General features: G+C 39.9%; 1 protein-coding gene across 15 annotated transcripts in view; it reads right to left on the reverse strand.

Annotated features, from left to right (window-relative positions):
- DISP1 (dispatched RND transporter family member 1) overlaps positions 1-20,604 on the reverse strand; it is an 86,522-nt gene that overhangs the window by 32,913 nt on the left and 33,005 nt on the right. For 6 of the 15 annotated variants that reach the window (XM_085219182.1, XM_085219177.1, XM_085219178.1 and 3 more), the window contains one exon: positions 3,673-3,760. The exons of 5 other annotated variants lie outside the window; for them this stretch is intronic. The gene's annotated coding sequence lies outside the window, so the exon portion shown is untranslated. Of the gene's footprint in view, positions 1-3,672; positions 3,761-5,716; positions 5,736-6,392; positions 7,029-7,073; positions 7,312-20,604 lie in introns of those variants that run through there. 4 more of the 15 variants (XM_085219181.1, XM_019612647.3, XM_019612646.3 and 1 more) reach the window with 4 other exon arrangements.

Consider the following 20,604-nt stretch of genomic DNA (forward strand, 5'->3'; position numbering starts at 1 on the left):
ATTTTGGTTTAATCGCTTAGCATTTATGTAACTCAAATGACAGACTCTGGGTCACAGCCAAAAAGTTATGGCTGAGAAGCAGGGGAACAAGATCATTTTGTATAAAACTAAGTAACAGCCACTCTTTATGAAAATAGACTTCAGCATAAACTGCGTAACCATCCACACCTTGCACCACAGTTTGCTTGTGTTCTTTGAAAGCCAGCAGAAGAGAGGACCACACAGCATAGATTGTTTAATAATCACTGATATGATGGTTTTGGTAACCTCCTTCTCATCCTCCCATTTCTACTGAAAATCATGAGTATTCATATTTTTAACGATACTCTTCTAAAAACATTTTATTTAAATGAATCAAACCTTTGTCAGAATTGTTGCGTGGTAGCCCAGATCTTTAGCAGAAGTTCAAAATGAATTGTCATCAACACTGAAAATTTGTAATACAATCACGTCTTTCCTAAGCTTAAAAAAAAATCCTATTCAATTACTACTGACTGAAAAGCTCATCCATCCCATGACGTATTCCAAAGGCAATTAAGAAATGCACTGTATTGAAAATAAAGGATACTAAAGACTTTTTTTTTTTTTTGGAGGAAAACCGAATCAGTGAAAGCTATTTATTTTGGAAAGGTGCATGAGGAGCTTAGTTCAAAATCAAAATTTAGAATAGCTGATTTTTTGTGTTAATTATAACTGCGCTTTAATGAGACTTGAAAATATGTTAAATTATATTGGTAAGTAACAGGAAAAGCAAAACATCATATTGAGCTAGGAAACAAATTGCTTCCCAAGTAACATAGCTTTTTTGGATGGGAAGGGAGGAGAAAAGAGAAAGAACAATGAGGAAAGACAAACACTAACTATATAAATGCAATTTAGAAGAATAACTCAACATTTGCTTAAAAACTAGAAACAGTTCATTACAACCAGTTTAGCTAGTGATGTTAGCTATTTAATACTGAACTTAATCAACAACAATACAAGTGGAAATTACAAGGTTTGCAATGCACGGACACTGAAATTTACAGAAAGACACAACACAAAGACAGATAAGCAAGAAAGTTTCTAACTTGTTTTCTTCTCTGCTACCTTTGGAGAGTGCTCAGCGCTAAGCCTGCCCAGCCAGCTGAGCTATTTAATTGCCTGAATGCTAATTCTGAGCAGAAAGTGCTTTGCACAGAGGAATGTTGCCCTCAGCAGCCCCCCTGCACGGGATCTCCCCGAGACATAACTAAATCCTTCACTTCTGAAACAAAAATTAATCCTGGGCTATTTGTTCTAGATCATGAGCAGAGCCAGATTCCCTGGGAAGTCACTTGCATTTAGATAAGCGCTCAGAGCAGGAGGTTTTTCCAGAGTCTAATTCCACGCATTCCTGCCCTGTACCCCTCCCCACATCAAGCGCCTTGAGGACTTTTCACAGAACACAGAGAGTAAATTCAAGTGGTCAGCTAAAGTTTGTTTCGGGCTGAAGAGATGCACTGGTAATGTGAAATGCTGCTGTGTTTGAACAGTCGAGTTTGGTCAGAACTGCAGGCAGCTTCAAAGACCACTGGAGTGGACAGAGCCTTAGCAGACAGCAAAGCAGAGAAAGCTCCCACTGAGGGGGTCGGCAGTGTTTTAGGCATTGCTGACTAATTATTTCCTTGTTCACTCATATAACAGTTAGGATGCACAGTGGTGGGGTTACATTTCTTTTTCTAAATTAGTTTGACACATCTGTATCATCGTTTGAAACTGTAAACCAATCGAAGTTACAGCTCCGCAAATTATTACTACAACCAAACATCAGGCATGGAGATGCTGCAGCTATCTAGTCCTTCCAGAAGGCAAACCACATCCTTTCCACTTTAAGCCCAGGCCATCTGTACGTGCAGTAGTTGAGACAGCACTCCATAACTTTCAGTAGCTGTTTTCCATCACTCTGTGAAGGAAAGCAGGCATTTCTGCATGAGGTGAATCCATATCACAGGCACAGCGTTATAGCTCGTATATCTCATGCCCTCAGAACCAGCGCTCTCTGTGCGGGTTTGGGACGATTGTGGTGCCTGCGCCCTTTTGAGCAGCAACATGGGAGTCAGGGCTTCTGCTCCAGCCAGCCCTACAGCCAACACTTAGTATGATCAAAGATGAAAATCCTTATTTTCAACTGATGTAATATCTGCCTGCATACATTCAGTTTAAACATAATCTTCAGAATGATTCTTCAGAAACCAAAAAATTCAAAGACAAGCCAAAGATCCATCACCAGCACCACAGCATCTGAGCAACATAATTCTGATTCAATTCTCCTAGTGAACAGATTATATAGCAACTACTTCAAGCTATAAAAATTAATAGACCAAACTCACTCTTTTTCCCTTCATAAGCCTTGAGAAGCACTTGAGCTCTACCCACCTAATTTCATTGAGCCTGAGAAAGCATGGAAGCACCTGCTCACCTTCAAGTTCTCTCCAAGCTGTATTAAAGCCGGCATAACTATTCTGCATGCCTATGGTAGCCATGTGATGAGGTGCTGTGTTCCATTGCAGGTTACAAGGACTAAGGCTTACATTAACACTCAAAGTAAAATGAGCTGTGCTGTTCATTTGCATTGGTAGCTTTATTTGGTATTCTTTAACAGAGTGGTGGGTTGTGGTTTTGTTTGTTTGGTTTGTTTTCTGATTATTTTTTGTTTTGTTTCACTTTTATTATCTCAACTCACAGCTGAAGGCTTGGAAATGACAGACGTTCTGAGCAATATGGTGAAGGATATAATACCAGTTTTAAAACACACAGCCCTAGATAATAGGAGATTAAATGCAATTAGAAAAAATGTTAATCTAGATGCTTAATATGCTGCACTTGGTTATCCATCGCTCTTCACCTCTCCAGTTGGACACACTATTTTAAAAATAAATGACTATTTAGAAATCATGCCAGCTGCACTGCTAGCGGAAGAACACCAGAATTATCTTCAATTACCCTACACTTGATAACAATAACTGCTAAGAAGGCACTTTAGCCATACAGTTTGGAACAGCATCATATCTGGAAAGTACCACAGTCTGCAGAGGCAATGTTACGCAGTGACAGCTTTATGGAGTAATCTCTTTATTATTTGTAGAGCTAACAATGAACATGGCTTAGTCGGCAGACATCTGCCATCTACACTGCAAGCCCTTCAGGAAATAAAGTAATGCAGCACCACACTGAAACTATGTAGGATTTGGTGTTCCCTAACTAGTGTGTTCATTTGAGACTTGGATTAAGTTCACCTGTTCCTTTGGCTTCAACTGAACTATTTTTTCTTCACTTTAAAGTTTCCTTAAAAAAAAAAAAAAAAGACTTAAAGAAATATTGGTTCAACAAATCCCATCTGGACTCATAATGTCTGCAATTGAGATTGAGAATGACAAAAGTGCAAGAGGGAACGATGTAGTGGAAATTCAGTATAACCTGGTACATTAGCACAGATAATTTATAGATTGTTAGAAGAGCTAATTTCTGCATTGTTGGGGTTTTAAAAACATTTAAGAAAATACGCATATACTCAAAATCTTCATCTTGCACTAAAATAAAGCTAAACCGTTATATAAGATTTTATTTTATTTATTTTAATTTAAGGTAGGACAAAACTCAAATTTCACTGAAGAGTTACAGAAAGCCTTGCAGCTGCAGCCAGCATCCTACCATTCAGCCAAATGAACTGCTCCAGGTTATGCGGTCCTTTCAGACCTGTCCGCTACAAAGCACGATGGTTCGGATGTGAACTTACTGCCTGAAGGGGGGAGAAAAAAAAAAAGAAAAAAGAGAAAAATGTTTTCATGTCAAAAGTTCATCTAAAGCAGTTTAATTCAAAAAGTAGTGCATTCTTGAAATAAGCAACATTTAACAATCCCATAGCTACTTATTAAGTCTCCTTCCAGATGAAATATTATAATGGACTTACAGTCCCTTAAGAGGCTACAGGTTTTTTCATGTGGCAAATGGGTTATGCGGTCTGAAACTGTAAACTTGGATAAATCCTCTCCAGACTTCGTTTGCTGTGCCAGTGAGCGCACAGCTACTCTAAGGAGGGTTTTCTCCTCCTTCACATCACCAAAATTCTTTGCATCTTTGCTTTTTCCTAGCATTTCCAGAAGTAACAGGTGGTGCCTGGTGTTTGATACTGTTTTTTATGGGAGACGTCTAGTTATCTATCATTGCAGTGTTCTTCAGGAAGACAAACAGCTTTTTAATGTTTTATGGCTGTTGATCTCCATTTTGGCTCTCAGCTGGACATTTTTCAAATTCTCTAGCTCTTATGCATTCATATGTGGTGCTTGGTTTCTCTCAATACCCTGATTCTTGCTTTTCTACTTCAGCTGTTAACCACTAGGTCTTCCCTGAAAAGCTTGCACTTTAAAAAACACAAGCACTCTCTAGAAACAAGGATTCCCTGTCCCTTCCACTTTGTTCTCAGGTATTTAAAAGGTATATTTCAGACAGCTTAACTTCAGAAGGATTCTTTCATAAGCACATGGGTTTATGTGCTTAATGCAACTGCCTGACTTGGAGGATCAATATGATTTTCAGTTTCTACTTCTGAGAGCAGTGATTACAGTCAATTTATTTTCTGAGCAGTCTATAAATATGCATTTTCCCAATTAATGTCCCCCTGGTAAGGAGCAGACTTTCAGCAGTTTGTGCACTTCTACCATGTGATAGTAGTTAGAAGACAGTTACAAAGCAGAAGAGATTTGCAGAATGGAAATTTCCCCTCTTTCATTTTGTACCTAGTTTTTCAAAAAAGAGGAAAGAAGAGCCAATTCTTCCATTCCTCTCAACAGCCCGACCCAACAGCTATGAAGCTGTCCCATCCTGAACCTGAGCCACCATGATTTCATTTCCTGCATCGCAGGCTGGCTGAGGAATGGCAATTCATGTGACAGGGAGTTTCCAGATGTCCCCACGCCAGCGCGTAGCTCACGGTGCAGATGGGCACTGGTGAGTCAGTGTTGCCAAGCTGGCACACAGAGCCACTCACCACCACCACCACCACCAGCTGTGGGAGCTGGGAAAGGCTGCAGAGAGTGGGAAAGATTGCTCAAGAAATGCAAACATCTATTTTGCCTTTAAGCTAAAGTTACTTTTCTTGGCACAAACAACAGCAGACCACTTACAGAAATCATTTGCCAGGTTTTGCTTAAAGAAATCAATTGCAGTGCTTTAGCTAGAAAGTCAGAGCTCATAATAATTAAGCTAAAAATAGAAGTAACAAGGAGCCCTGAAAATTCTTTTCTAGAAGTTTTGTACCATGATTAAATTTTATTTTAAAATAAATTAAACATATACACATAGGGAAAATGGAAAAATATATACATATTAAGGAGGGCAGAAAAGAGATTCACATAACCAGAGCTTTGGAAAGGGAAAGAGAGAGAGATACAGATGGACCTGATGAGAACAAGCCATCCTTCAAGAAAAGCATGCCTAGCTCTGAAAGGCACATACACCTCAGTACAGTTTAAGAGCACAGAGAACTCACTGGTTACAGCTGGGAGGGTCTCATCACACCATCTTATTTACACAACTTGCTGACTTGCCATTACCATACGAAAGATATCTCAGTTTTCATAGTTGCAAAAATTCTGACCCAAGTTAGCTCTAATCCTGCTTACACAGGAGGAGCTCTCTCTCTCACTCTCTCTTACACACACACACACTCCATCTTTCTTTAACTAAAAGAAGTTACTTGTATTGAAATTCCAGCAGGTTTTTGGCTCATCTTGCTGTGCCATTTACATTACTGCAGCTGTAAAGAGAGACAAAAAGTGCTCCTAAAGATACAGCCCAGCTACCCTCCCGCTATCCTGACCAAATTGCCACCTCACACTGCAGGTCAAAGAACCTTTCGACAAGCTCTTTCAAAACAGGTTTTCTTTTCATATCGGAAAACTACACCGGAAAATCTTTGAAGCATCTGCTGCTAACAACAGTCTTCCCCCAGTTCTGACAGCAGCAGGGCACCTCAGACAGGTACAAAGCATGGAGCTGGCAGCAGCAGAGCACGCCGGCACCTAGCAAGGCAGCAGTTTCACACCTCCAGCCCAACAACGACTTTCTCCGAAAGCTTCGCACTCCCGCAGGACCTTTCCGCTTCCCGTCCCGCCGGAGCCTCCCCGTGCCCAGCTGCGCCAGGACGGCCCACGGCCCCACCGCTACCGATAATGACAGCGGATCTGCTCGGACTGCCGGAGCGTGACGCGGGGCTGCTTCTCTCCGTTCTCTCGCCTCCCGCAAGCGGAGAGCTCCGCTTACGCTACAAACCAGCGTTTCAGCATAAATAAACCGAATGCGGGCTGTACTCTAGCAAGATCTACACCGTAACGCTTTCTTTTCCGCCCGACGCGAGCTCCCTCGGCACTTACCAGGCGCGGGCCGAGCAGATCGCAGCCCCGAGCCGAGCGCGGTGCCGGCCGCCCGCTCGAACAATGGCACGGTGCCGAGCAGCGCGCGGCGAGTAGCCGGCGGCGGCGGGGGCCGGGCCGGGGCGGGCGCGGCGGGGCCGGACCCCCCTGGGGAAGAGCCACCTCCTCCCGCCTCAGCGAGGCACGGGGAGCGGCCGCGAGGCTCCTGCGCCGTGTCTGGGGGCCTCGGATCCGCGCTGCCGCCCGTCTTTGATCCTTCTGATGAAAGCCGGCGCGGAGATTAAAGCCATATTCCGCAGCGGCGGGCACCCACTGGGACCGGTAGGATTCAGCCGCCCCGCGCCTCTCTCCTCACACACACACACGCCTGCACAGAAAGGGAAAATAGAATCAAGTCGCCCGTAAACAGCAAGCAAGGGAAATAATCGGGGAAGGCGGGACACGGAATAGCGCCCGGTGTCACTTGGAGAGCTTTCTGAACTTCCTCACTCCTTGTTAGCTCCTGACGACTCCCGCTCCCCACATCCAGCGCCTACTTCCACCGTGTGGCTGTCAGCCACCTGCAGGGACTGCAAACCTGAGAGCCTGTCATCAGGTACCACAAAAACGAAAACCAGAGATCATAGAATCATTAAGGTTGGAAAAGATCCCTAAAGTCACCTAGTCCAACCATCCACCTACCAACGATACTGCCCACTGACTACATCCCTCAGCGCCACATCTCCACAGTTCCTGAACACCTGCAGGCAAAGTGACTTCACCACCCCTCTGGGCAGTCTGTGCCACTGCATCACTGCTCTTAAGAATTTGTTCCATCTCATAATCACCCTGAACCTCTCCTGTTGCAACTTGAGGTCATTCCCCCTCATCCTATCACTGCTACCGTGGAGCAGAGGCTGATCCCCACAACCTCCTTTCAGGCAGTTGCAGAGTTGTACTGATCACCAAACTCACCAAGTCCTGAGGAGACTCAAATCCTCAGTTCAAGGGCCACGAGTGCAAAGCGGCAGTAATGGAAAGCGCTCAGTTTGTTATGGTAGGAAATACATCACTCATTGGATCTGCAATTGTATTCTGAGGAACTTTAAAAAATACTACTATGGGAAATGCCACATGGTTTCAGCTTGCTCTTACTAGCTCCCAAACCTTACAAGCCTCATGTTCTGGGAGACAACTCCTGTTTCTTCCTCAGCTCTGAGCATCTCCAGTGCAAATCTTTGAACTGGCATCCTTCTGAGGCAGATCTAATCATCCAGCCCACTCCACTCAGCAGGTCCCAGCTCACCTGAGGCCGTCTTTGGTGAAGCACTGTGTTCTCCCTCCTTTTAAAAACAGGAAGCTCTGATTTCAGGCCAACTTGAGCTGCTAGGGTGAATAATGCAGTTCTAGTAAAAGGAATTTTTCATTCATGGGCATGTTTACCCTTACCACAAGAACCACTTGGACTCTGTTGCCTCAGTGTTCCCCCAGAAATAGGCATCCTAGCACTGGACTGAGTTCAGGTGTACAACAGCTCCCCCTGCTCGTCACAATCTGGTCGTTAACAGATGTTGAAAGACTTTGACACTTTGAAGGGGGAAACTCTTTTTTAAACCAAAGCTTCTTGCCTTTCTTACAAACAGAATTTTACTGGCTTCAGCAGCCCTTTTTCCCCCCATTCCACACAATATCAGCATCATACCTGGAAGAAAATTTTTCTGACATTAATGGATTCTTCAGTAGAAAAACTAACGTAGAGCCATTCACTGCTGGTGATCCAGGGCTGCTTTTACAGGAAACTCATTCAGTGAATAAAACACTAATACTGCAAAGCAGATAGCTTTAAACCATAAGACAAAATGGAAAGAGGACCACGGTAAGGTATTTACTTTCTGAATATCCAAAATACACAATAAATGCTTAGAAGTGTCACAACAATAACCTCAAAGCTGTTTTTTTCAAAACCACAGAACTCTACATATTTTTTTGCAAAACTATTTACTAATGAAGTTCTTAATTACGCAAATACTGCTGCATATCAGTTTACTGTTGATACTGTGCCACATCTACTCGCTAAGCCTGTTAATGTTTACTCACCACTTTGATATCTGGGAGGAAGAGCACTATAAAGACCAGAAGGATTACAACTTACTAAAGCTCTTGTACTGCACAGATCAGTGTTACTATATCTTAACTTATCAACTCACTGCAGGTACTTCGTTCCCAAGGATGATAGTAAAGTGAAGATATAATGTATGTTCATAGGTTACGCTAATAAAACGCTTCCTGTGCAAATTAAATTTAAATACTGTATCATATTTTTGAGTTACAGACCTATTCAATTACAGGCTTTACAGCATCTTCAGCACTATGAGTGGCTGCAAGAAGAAACGTATTCCCACATACTATCCTCATAAAGCCTTGACTGTCTGATATCCACTTCAGTGTCCACTTCAGAACTATATTCAGCTTTTAATGATGCTACATATCCCACTGCTCATCTCCAATGACATCAATGCCGACTTCATCATTTGTAAATGAACAATCAGGAGATAAAATGAAGCTCTGCACCATGTGGATTACAGGGACAGGAAAACTGGGGAAGGTGGAAAAGAAAGGAAGCATTTAGAAAAATTAAAGACAGATTGAAGATGTCAGATTTGATCTGTGGAAACCTAAACAAGATAAATGAGTAACGCTATGCTATCTACCACCTGGAAATGCATACACACACAGAACCTACAGTATGTCTGCACTACCAACAAAGCCTTGCTCTAAGTCAATACCGTATTCCACAATTCAAGAAGTTCCAATCTATGAGTCACGACATTTTACAAGCAATAGCTTCTGCCAAATACCGTAAACTCTCAAAGCTTAGCTATGCACAAAAGAAGAAAATTAACAAAAGAAAATTTGTTACATCGTATTCAATATTAAGTAATCCATAACATCTAAAAATGGTTATTTGTGATCAGAACGTCAAGCCTTTGATAACAGATGGGCTATTCTGGCAAACAGAAGTACTCTGCATGTTCTGATCAAAGAAAAAATCTTTTGAACTTCAAAGAATTAGCAAGCCATTATCATAATTCATCGTAAGGACCAGTTTGTTTCTTCAGAAACAAACAAAAACACTGATTGCAAAATAACATTTTTCACATCATATGCTTACCATCAATATAAAACATGCAGTGAAAACAGTAAGATAGCTCCTAGGACTAAAGAAAACAAACTGTTATGAGGAGCACCATATTCAAGATTCAACTGGATTATAATTTCATAGAATCGTTAAGGATCGAAAAGATCTTTAAGATCACCTAGTCCAACTGTCCACCTACCACCAATGTTGCCCATGTTCCTTAGTAAGGCATCTACAGTTCTTGAACACCTCCTGGGACAGTGTCTCCATGACCTCCCTGGGCAGCCTGCGCCACTGTCTCACCACTTCTTATGAGAATGGAGCTCTTTATTGTTGTTTCCACATTAATAAATTTGAGGCATTACTTCCAGAGTGACCTAAAATGAATTGTATTTACAAGCATGGCTGACACACTGTGTTATGGAGTACAAAGTTTGATTACTCTCTATTCAAACAAGGTACAAAGGGCTCACAGACTTGATTACCATCCTTTTCTGAAGACAACTGACAATACCAGCAAGCACCATTCCCTTCTCTTGGCTGGATGCTTTTGCATGCCTCTAAGCTTAATGTGACATTAACCACATACTTACTGTAACAGCAGTATCTTTCAGAGACACATGTTCTAGAGAGGCTGAAGGACTCTGACAATGTTAAACTTCAGTAGGAGAGCTGATGGCTCTTTCTGGGTGCTCGGGGGACAAATTGATGCTAAAGCACTACACAAGCACACTCAGGAAAAAAAAAAAAAAACCTCAGAGGTTTTGCAATCCTTGAAGGCCAGACAGAGGACAGCTCAGGCACTGCAGAAATTCTGCTGAATTGCTAATAAACTGGAGAGAATAAGGGACTATGGAATAGAAATAAAGAGCTAATGAGAGGCTAAGAAGACAGCACAAGGACTGTATGTGGCACACATGCTCTGCCAATATTTCATTTCATCTACACTGAATTTCTATTACAATTCCTATCCATCTACAAAACTTCCTCTCTCGGACATGATATTGGTTATTGCAACTCAGATGCTACAGCCTAGTACTGGCAGTGAGCAGCTTAAATCAATCATTGCAGTTACAGAAATGCATCAGGGAACGAATCATTTATTACTGTTCATGCTAAAATATATTTTTATACAACATCTGAGGAAATTCTGAGCTAGAAGCAGCTACTTGAATTATTCAGAAGCACATACTGGCATTTTCCAGATTACAACAGTAGACAGGGAGATGCCAGCAAGCACAGCATTGAGAAGTTAATCAGACTGAATCAACTTGATCCATCAGGTTACCAGTCCTAATTCAGCTCTAGTGCTGTCACACCATACAATTCTGCAGAGAGAACTTAGTGTCTACACAGTACCCCCAAGTGGTCCTGGATCTAGAAATATGTTGTAAAGTCATATTGATTTATCTGAGGCTGCAGCTATACAGATGTGATTCAATGGCTTTAGACCTAAACTGAAGCTGCATGTATCAAGCATCGTTCCTGTGATGGAAACTCAAAATTGGCACCCTGGAGCCTCTGAACAGCCAGAGGAGCTAATTCACAACCTAGGTTACACAGCCACAAATAGAAGAAAATAATTTAAAAGAATAAGAAAGGCCCCTAGAGTGAAAAATGTACTTAAATGTGTGGGTTTCTCTCTCTGAGATGCAGAATGAAGAAGTGGATAAAACAAAGTACTAAATGTAAGAACTCAGATCCTCTTACACTGGCATTGTTCTGTACTTTTTTTCTACCCCCCCAGGGGGTAAAGAAGACAAACCTGGACATAAATATAGGTTGCAATATAAGCAAAATGGATTAAGTACCATCATGTCTCTAGCTGAAGCCTTAAGTACTGAGACTCCCACCTGACTGCTAGTCCCATGAAAATGAAATATTGCCTGATCAATGGATGATGTGAATGATGAAATTGGCTGTCCTTGTCCTCTCATCCAGACTTCATCACAAGATCTTTCATAATTTATGTCCCTAAAAAAAGCCGTGGGTGAAGCAAATGAAGAGACTGAGAAATCTTCAACTCTGCAAAGCAGTCTTCTCCTGCACTAGAATGCAGAAGTGTTAGGCACTATTGCTATTCCTGGTCTATTTGTTGGTGGATTTCGGATTGGGATTTCTTTTGGTGGCGGTTTAGGGGATTCCTCCCCTCTACCAAAAAAACAAAGAATTTCTAGTTCATGATTGGGAAATTTGCACAGTACATTTTATGCAACAGATCAACTTTCTTTTAATATTCTGAAAGCTACTAATATTTTGTGTTACTTCAGATGATATGAACTCACAAAGGCAAAGCACAGAAATACATTTCTATGGGCAAAGAATGACTTTTGCTGTCCACATAATGCCTAGAAAATATCTTCTCCCTTGTGTAATTAAGTCAGGCCAATGATACTGCAAACAAATAAAGCAGGATTCTAAACTATTTTGATTGATTTTCTTTAAATGTTCTCAAAGTACAATAGTGACATTTTGCAGTCCTCTTTTCCCAACTGAAAAATGACTCGCTGAAGTATTTCTTTAACTGTTTTCATCGAGATTCTGGGTTTTATCACAAATCACTGTATGTTGAGTTTTATGAAATATAAGACTATCTTGTTCAACCTACTTACAGAACAGAAAGGCTAACATGAGCTGAATGATTTTTTCTATGAAGATCTAATAGAGGTAAGTCCTAAAAAAAAGCAATAATCTGCAAAACTGCTTTAATATGGAAAGTTCACGAGTGTTACCAACATCTGAAAGTTTTCCGACACTGACATGAAGACACCTCATTTAAAAGTACAAGCAAAACTAGAAGCGGAATTGAGCATGTATAATTTTTGATTCATCTTTGGCTCATAACGTTTTGGAGAAATTTTTAATCACTTATCTTCAGTTGTAACAGTTTTGTCCGGCAAAGAGAGCTCCAATAATAAACTACATTAAAATGCAGCTGCATAAACGTGTTTACACAGTTACATTTTCTCATTCACATTCCTTTCTCACAGGTGTACCTTTCCACTATGAACAAAGTACACTTCAGTGTACTTATGTGAGCACATGCATGCAGAACGCCACTTGTAAAACAGTCCAGAACGAACATAGAGAGAAAAATAACAGAATGCTTTACCTGAACAGAAATAAACAAGTGACATAAAAGGCAGCAATAATTCCATTACTTGGGCAACACCAGTATTACAAGCACCATCCTGATGTATGGTGAAAATTCCTACTGCAGTATGTTTTCCTAAATAAGGGGAGAAATACACTTTACCAACTCTGTTACAGTAATTATTATGTTACGACTAACTTGACTATAATCAAAGAAATAACAAAACTCTATGTTTTTCCCATCATTTAGAAAAATCCATACAGCAGTAGTCCATAAAATATAACTACTATTTTTAGCTGGAAAAAAAGGGAAAAAGTGACTCTCTCTCACTTTTAACCTGGGGACAATTGTTTTGTGCTTAAATTTCAGGAAATAAAAGATCTAACATTAATACTTATTTCAACTGCAGAAGTACTGCTAACTCAAACACTCTGATTAAAATTATTCATTTTGTTATTTCATTGCATCTCAGCTAAAGAAAACAGAAAGGTATTTATTCGTTTAAGAGCAAATTTTCGTTATTCTCAAATACTTCCACCTATTGAAATTTCAGCTTTCAACCTATATGCAATTCTTTAGCTTCATAGAAACAACAAGAAAAAACATCCATCCCCTCTTCATTATCAACTGTTTTTTGAAGGAGTTTCAAAAAGTAACGGCCTAAGTCTTCAAACAATGCATGAAAAAGCTCCTGCTCTCCTTCTGTGCACAACCTCCATCACACCTTCGTCACTCCTCATTAGGAAAGTGAAATAAGCACTGACGTTTTTTCCTTCAGGAAAAAAAAAAAGATCTGAGTGTTTTGAGTAAACACTGCGAGAGCCCATAGAGGAGGTTTTATTTGATGTGAGCTTTACTGACACGCTAATGAAGGCCTGACAGACAAGGAAAGAGAAAATGTTATTTGAGCACAAACTCAATGTTTGCTCACTAGACCACTTGCCTTTCAGAGAGTTACCCTTACACAACTCAGGCAATGTGAAGTCAATCTTTTCTCACTGTCTCTTGGCAAACAGATGTGAGCCTGGGAACTTCTCCTACTTTCAGATACATGAGGAACCAGATTGTTCGCAGCATCGGCCTTCATACCTTTAGAAGGAGATGTCAGATTTCTCTGGGACTCTCTGATTTCACTCTGTTTAGGCTAAACTCCAATGACTGTCTACCATACATGAGTCACATCAGTTTCAAAGCTGCTCTCTGAAGTAAATTTGAGACATGTCTGTCTGATCTGCTCTTCTAAGCTGAAAAACTTGAGACAAGTCTAAACTATGAAACATCCATGTAACATTTCTCTTTATTTTTTCCTAAAGCTATCGATTCCTTTTATATTATGCCTAAGGATATTGAGATTTATCTTAAAAACTGGATTCTCTGGAGTCACAGTTCTGAGCTGTGTTCTCATCAGCAGAAAACCACAATTAGTCAGTTCTGAATCTAAAAAAAACTTTGGAAAAGCACAGGGTGTATAATAATTGCATTTTGATTGTACTAGTAAGAAACAAATCAAGAAATACTAGATCACCAAGGGCATGAGGCCCATTTAACAAACAACTTCTGCACTGAAGACATCAAGTGTGGAACAGCTGTCTAAGATGATGTACTTGCAGGCTTTTCAAATCCAGTGATAGCTCCTGAGATTTACATTCAAGTAAGCACTGTTGGATAGCTATTTAAAGATCAAACTCAAGATGAGACTTTGATTACTTCTACTACAGTGTCTATGAGGTACATCACCAATTCAGTTAGAATATATTGCTTTTTCTAATTAAAACATGCTACCCATTTTATATGTATTAAATATGCTGTTTCTAGGAGATTCAACTGAACAAGACTTGGATCTACTCCTTAAATGAACTGTCGTATCAGATTAACTCTCTTCGCATAACAATTAAGGAATCTGAAGAGGATTAGCTGCTGAAAGGTATTTACAAGTACAGTTTCTTCTCCGTTATCTGAGGATCATGAAATACTGCAGGATTCTGAAGCAGCAGGAGCGAGCCTGGTTTGGGGCACAAGAAATGAGGGTATGGGAATTAAGAGAAGACCAATAACTTTTGGTCATTACAGAGTAAAATTGTGGAGAGCTTTTTATATATCCTGGCAAACCAGAGTGACTGGGTATATGCCAGGAGTAGTACAGTTGTACAAAGTGCCCCCCCCCAACCCACCTCCATACCAGACAGACAGAAGCTACTGAAGACTTCTGGCATCCGCATGGCAGCAGCTGCAAAGCAGCTTCACGGCTATGAGCAGCTTGGTCCCTTTGCAGCTTTCTCCCTTCCAGTTCTCTTAATTGGAGCACATACCTGTTTCAGGACATGGTCATTGCTAATTTTAATAAAGGTAACAGATCTGTTTATTACTCGCCATTGAATCTTTATAGCAAGTCTTGAAGTAGTAAAATCTGAATTTTTTTTACAATTTAAAATCTTATTTAACAGAACAGTCTTGTTTAGTCTATAGCATTTAACAGTCACCAGCCAGATACTAACTTAGTGTGAGCAACGCATATGTCAGGTACTGGATGTTCCCAGCAAGGACTCAGGGTCCAGTCAGCCACTGAGAGCTGATGAGCAGCAACAAGAAGGTCAATCCATTTGTTGGAAGATATTCATCCTTACAAACTATATGCCCTTTTCAAAACAACTTCTGTATAAATCTATCAGGGAGTTTGATAAACTGAGAAAAGTGAACCAAGCTTGTTGTTTTTCTTTTTTACTTCATCCGAGTGCACTAAATGTAAATTCCTACTCAAACAGCGGAAAAAAAAGCTACCTCACACTCTCCTAAAGACTTCACTTTAGAGAGAAACTAAAATAGACAGGAAGAAAATGAGTAAATAAAAATCAAGAAAAGCATCCCAATCAATTTCAGAGGACTTGTTCTTCATATCTGTATGCCACATTCACTACACTTTTTCTCACTGTCAATTAAAGGCACCACGGGGATCTGCTCATAGCACTCGGACACATATGAAGTCATTCCTAGGTGTTAGAAAACACCCACCTGTGTTCTTTCTGGCTTTGTGGTATGGTCAAGCATGAGACATAGGGCAGGACCAGCAGTATTTGTGTATAGAGAATGCAAACAGGTGACCTCAAGTTCCTCAGCTACTAAGCAAGAAGTGAGGGCAAACCATGCATTTCCACTGACAGGGAAAGAAGAAAAGAAAGGAGCCCGGAATGCTTGCACCAAGTTAGAGGACAAGAGGTTTGAATGCTAGGCAACAATTTTATAAGGCAAGTGCCTATCACGTTAACATGCTACATCACCCTCCCACCCTTCCTACTCACAGATTCGTCTTAATCACAGTAAATTCCCCCAAATACAACCCATTGTATACATGCACAAGCACATTTCCTGGCCCAAGGATGGTGACCATATCAGGCAAGAATAAACAGTGGTTATTCTTTCAGCTGCCCACTTCCCTCAATGGCTTTGATGATCAAGGCCCATTCAGAAGTATAAATGTAGGTAAATTGTATATTATAACATATTCAGTAAAAGTAAGCATTTGAGTTGATAGATTTTGCTAAAACTTAAAAATTTTGCTCAAGAAAAAAATGTAATAAACAACAAAAATAGAACTGCAAATAGAAGGACTAAGCGTAAGCAAGAGGCACAATAACTGGTTGAAAAAATTCTATAAAACAAGCTACTACTGAATTAGTTCAGAACTCTCACAAAATAACAAGCCAAAGAGCTGTGTTTCAAATGCTTACAAATTGGAGTTCCAGCCCCTATATGCAGGGATTTCTTTCATTAGGACAAGACAGAGGAGAACTAAATTATTGACATTCAAAGCCAATGTTAAAAATAGTTACAATTTTTAAGGCCACTGAAGGAGTTATTCTTGGGTTTCTTGCTTTGCAAAAATCCAACATAATTATTTTATATAAATTTTCATCACAACTGCTGCATGACTATCCACTAGCATGGCTACCATAACATCAGTCAGAAGCTTCAGTGCCCTTCAGAATATCAGTCAGAGCACGATTAACATGGTCAGGGTTCTTGTTCAGAGGGTTCTAAAAGATTGCAGCCATCATGAGCTTGTTTGCAAGAGTGGGTAAACACGAGAAAACAGCAAGCAAAGCTGTGTTCCATTAAAATAGCAGGGGTAAAAAAAATTTGGCATTAGTGTGACTTCAGATGGAGGTAATTGAAGAAAAATTCTGTGCCATATAGTATTTAAAAAGCCTCCTACACTTCAAAAATAAAAGCTAGGTCCTGTTAAAGTTACTATGCTCCCCCCACCTTATATTTAAAATGGAAAGAAATACTTCCCTCAGGGAAAGGGGCCCAGCTCATAATTTCTGGATTAAACCCATTACTATTAGCTGCAGAGTGAAATTATTAGTGACAGGTTCACTTGAATTACCTCTTTACAGAGGTCACTAGAGCTTCCTAGAAACCTAAAACTGCCATTGTAAATTTAGCTAATAACAAATACGTTTTTTAAACTATCAAAATTAGAGGTAAACACAAGAACCTGTTTTAACACTCTAATTATGGTACAATACTTTTCCATTTTCTTCACTTCAAAGTTATAAACTCAGAAATACACGAGTGCTGGCATGCACCACTATTACCTCAACTTTTTACATCCACATCTGTGGATACAGAACTGCTGTTGATTTTCAGTATGCTCATTCCTCTCTTAAAACTGTAGAGCAGATCAAGAATACTTTCTGACAAGTACACAAACAGTAGCTTGATCATGCACTTAAAACAGGAGTGACTTTCACTACACGAAGTTCTTCACTATGGAATAAAAAACTGTATACATATCAAGAATCCAGAGGGGGAAAAAAACAAGCACGTACAAAAAAAAAAAACCCAGCACGTACAAAATCTTACCTTCATTCTGTTTATCAGTGTCATTTTAAAGCTTCACACAATTATTTAGAAAACACCTTGGGCAGAAATTGTTCAGTCCATCACTTTACAGGTCCTGCTTAGCTCTGCTTATGCTTCCAAGACTAATAATAAACTCGATGCAGTTTCATGTAAAACACACACAATCCTTGAAGTACAGCCTGTCTTTCCTCCTTCCCAGGTAAGTGACCTCAAGGTTGGATTACAAAGCCCTGTTTCCCTTGCTTGCACTCTTCCTCACCACGGACCTGTAAATTTTGCACTCCTAATTGCACAAGAAGGTTCCTGTTCCCGATCCAGGCAAAGCTGAGTAGCTAAGTCTCTACTACTTGGTCAGAAATCCAAGTTTGAAATCTTTCTAAAGGAAACTCCCCATTCCTCCTTAATCCCCATGCACCTTTGTCCCTGTTTCCCCCCAGGTTCTGGTGGATGTTGTCAGACTTGACCAAGAACCTCAGAAGCAATGACAGTAGCTAAAAGCATTTTGAAGTTCCCATTTTTAATTAAACCTCACCTCAAAACGCATGCCATTTTGCTATTGCAACCGTGCCATCTTTGTTAGTACTGAACCTACAGAAATTCTACAGTTCCACGTGCCTTACATAGATTTGAAGTGCGCTGCTATAAATGTTTTATCTGCCTCTAAAAAGCTATTGTACAAAAGTATCTGAATCCCACTGAACCTGATCACAAGATCCCTGGAAAGATCACCAAAATCCAACTGGTGTCATATAGACTCTGTCCATGAAATAAACGGGTACCAATTTGTAATTATAAAACCAAACAACCACAGAGTGCAGATTTCATAGTATAGCTTCAGTTAGTTTACAGTTGCTTTTCTAATTTACTCTTTTTTTTTTTTTGCTCAATATTTTCAAGGTTTTTGTTTTAACAACTAACACATCTCATGCAATTACAAAAAATACCCAGTAAGAGACAGCAATGCAAAAGACTGAAAAATTACTTTAATAATCAACTCTGAGATTCAATATTGCCTTTTGTGCTTGGCTTCTGAACAGAGTGGGCAAACAGCCTCCTTTGCTGTGCTAGATTCCATATCATAGTGGCAAAGAACATCACATTGTTCATCTATCTTCTGGCACCAGGTTTAGCTCTTCAGATCTCCAAGTTGAGTAAACGGTCTTACTGAAATAAGAATTTCTTTGAATTGTTCCATTTTCTGGAATTTACTCTAAATTCAGTAAGATTCAGGCAAGTACTTAAATAGTAAAGTGTGTCACTCCCACAAATGAAACTAAAATAAAAATCATAAGTAGGTATCTAAGATGCTGAGAAACTCCTAAGAAAATTCAAGCACTGAAGTCTTAAGAGTAGTTTAAATTACTCTACCAAAAAATATTTCACAGTAGTTTGCATTCTGTGGGTCTAGCTCCCTTTGCAACAAAAGTCACCTGAATCTGAAGAGAAACTTCTGCTAGTCTTCAAGTCATTAGGTGATCTCAAACTCAACAAACTCCATCAGGGGCTGCAATGAATTACCTGCCATCTGGAAACTGTAAAAACCAAAATTAAATTAAGAGTAACAAAAAAAATATTGAAGCACGATGGTAAAGTCTGACAGGCTTCCAGGAGTTAATTGGAAGGCTGCCTTTTCTGATGCACCATTCCACTAGAGCACTCTGAGTGAGAGCTAAGAGGCAGGAGGCATCAGAGAACGCTGCTGAGTAGGCTGTCTCACCTGTAGGCAGCTGTCAGCCAAACCCTTGGAGACAAGCCCTTCTCCTTTCTATGCAGATATCTACCATTCTTTCATTTTAGCTTTGAAATCAGATTGCCTAATAAAAACAAAGAGAAAAAAAAAGTTTTGGGACATTAAAAATCTTTGCAAAAGTACAGCTATCTTTCTCCAGTCAGCTCTGTACAGTCTCTTCCTGAAAAATATAACATAGTTCAAAATTAAGTCAAAGGATTATTTGGAGTTGTCTCAAAAATCACGAGCCAAATATCAGCTGAAGTTACTGCAAAGGCTTTTATACAGGCTCATAAGTCACATGGCAAATTTTGGCAGAAACAGACTTCAGTCCTTACAACATGCACATTTAGTTTCTCGAACACAGTGCCAAAACTCTTGCAAAGATAAGTGAAATATACCAGGAAAATTGTTTTTAATATCTATAGAGTTATTCAACCTGAACTGAATTTATCAAGATAAAGAATACATTTTTCTTTCTATTCTGAGGACAGATTCTTTCTCAATATCTAACAGCTGCTGCAAACAACAGATGCTAGAAATTCCCCAGAATTCAACAACAATCTATTAGGGTGCAAAGGGCTTTGTTACTTAAAAAGCAAGAGTTTATACAATAAACTCTTAGAACTTCTACACCATCGTCTTGATTTCACTCTGCTTCATTTACTTCATCCAACATCACATCACCTAAGCTTGACATTCACAAAGCTCTCATACCCGTAGTTGTTGTCCATAAAATGACTTATTCATTTCCCATACTAGCCTTAACTCAGCGAAATATTAGTTTCCGCGACCATGATAGAGTAACTGATCGAAAACACACTCCACTGAGAGGAAAAGCAAAAATACCAATCTGACTAAGAACTAAAAAGGCTGCCCTTTCAAAACAGATTTCTTGCCTGGGAAATTGTGTGGCCTATTCAACATAGAACAGTTCTACTTATTCCTTAATCCAAAAATGAAAATCATAACCTTTAACCAATTTACTGAAAAGCTTTCCTTTGTTCCACCCACAATTTAAGCCAAATGCAACTCAGCACTGGATCCCAAGCTTTAATTTCCTTCTACTTCTGCTATTGTTACGCCAGCACTTTAAATATTTACCCTTCCCAGATTCCTAAAATGGAAGGAGACATGGCCCTTTTGTAGTGCAGATGATTTGCACAGACCACAAGTAGCGGAGAAATTCTCACGCTTTCATGAGAGGGAATTGGATTTAGAGGACACTTTGTTCATGACAGAGCAAACTACTCTTTAATAAATTTCAATTGAAGGCTCTTTCTAACACAGAGGGATTACGTACACCTTCCTCATATACAACGATAAACACTGAAGACATTGATAAACATTCCTTAGAGAAATAAAGACTTACATTTTTTCATGAAGAGTAGATGTAAGTCAATTGCAT

The sequence above is a fragment of the Meleagris gallopavo genome, chromosome 2 (genome assembly GCF_905368555.1).
Source record: "Meleagris gallopavo chromosome 2, MGAL_WU_HG_1.1, whole genome shotgun sequence".
Classification (NCBI taxonomy): Eukaryota; Metazoa; Chordata; class Aves; order Galliformes; family Phasianidae; genus Meleagris; species Meleagris gallopavo.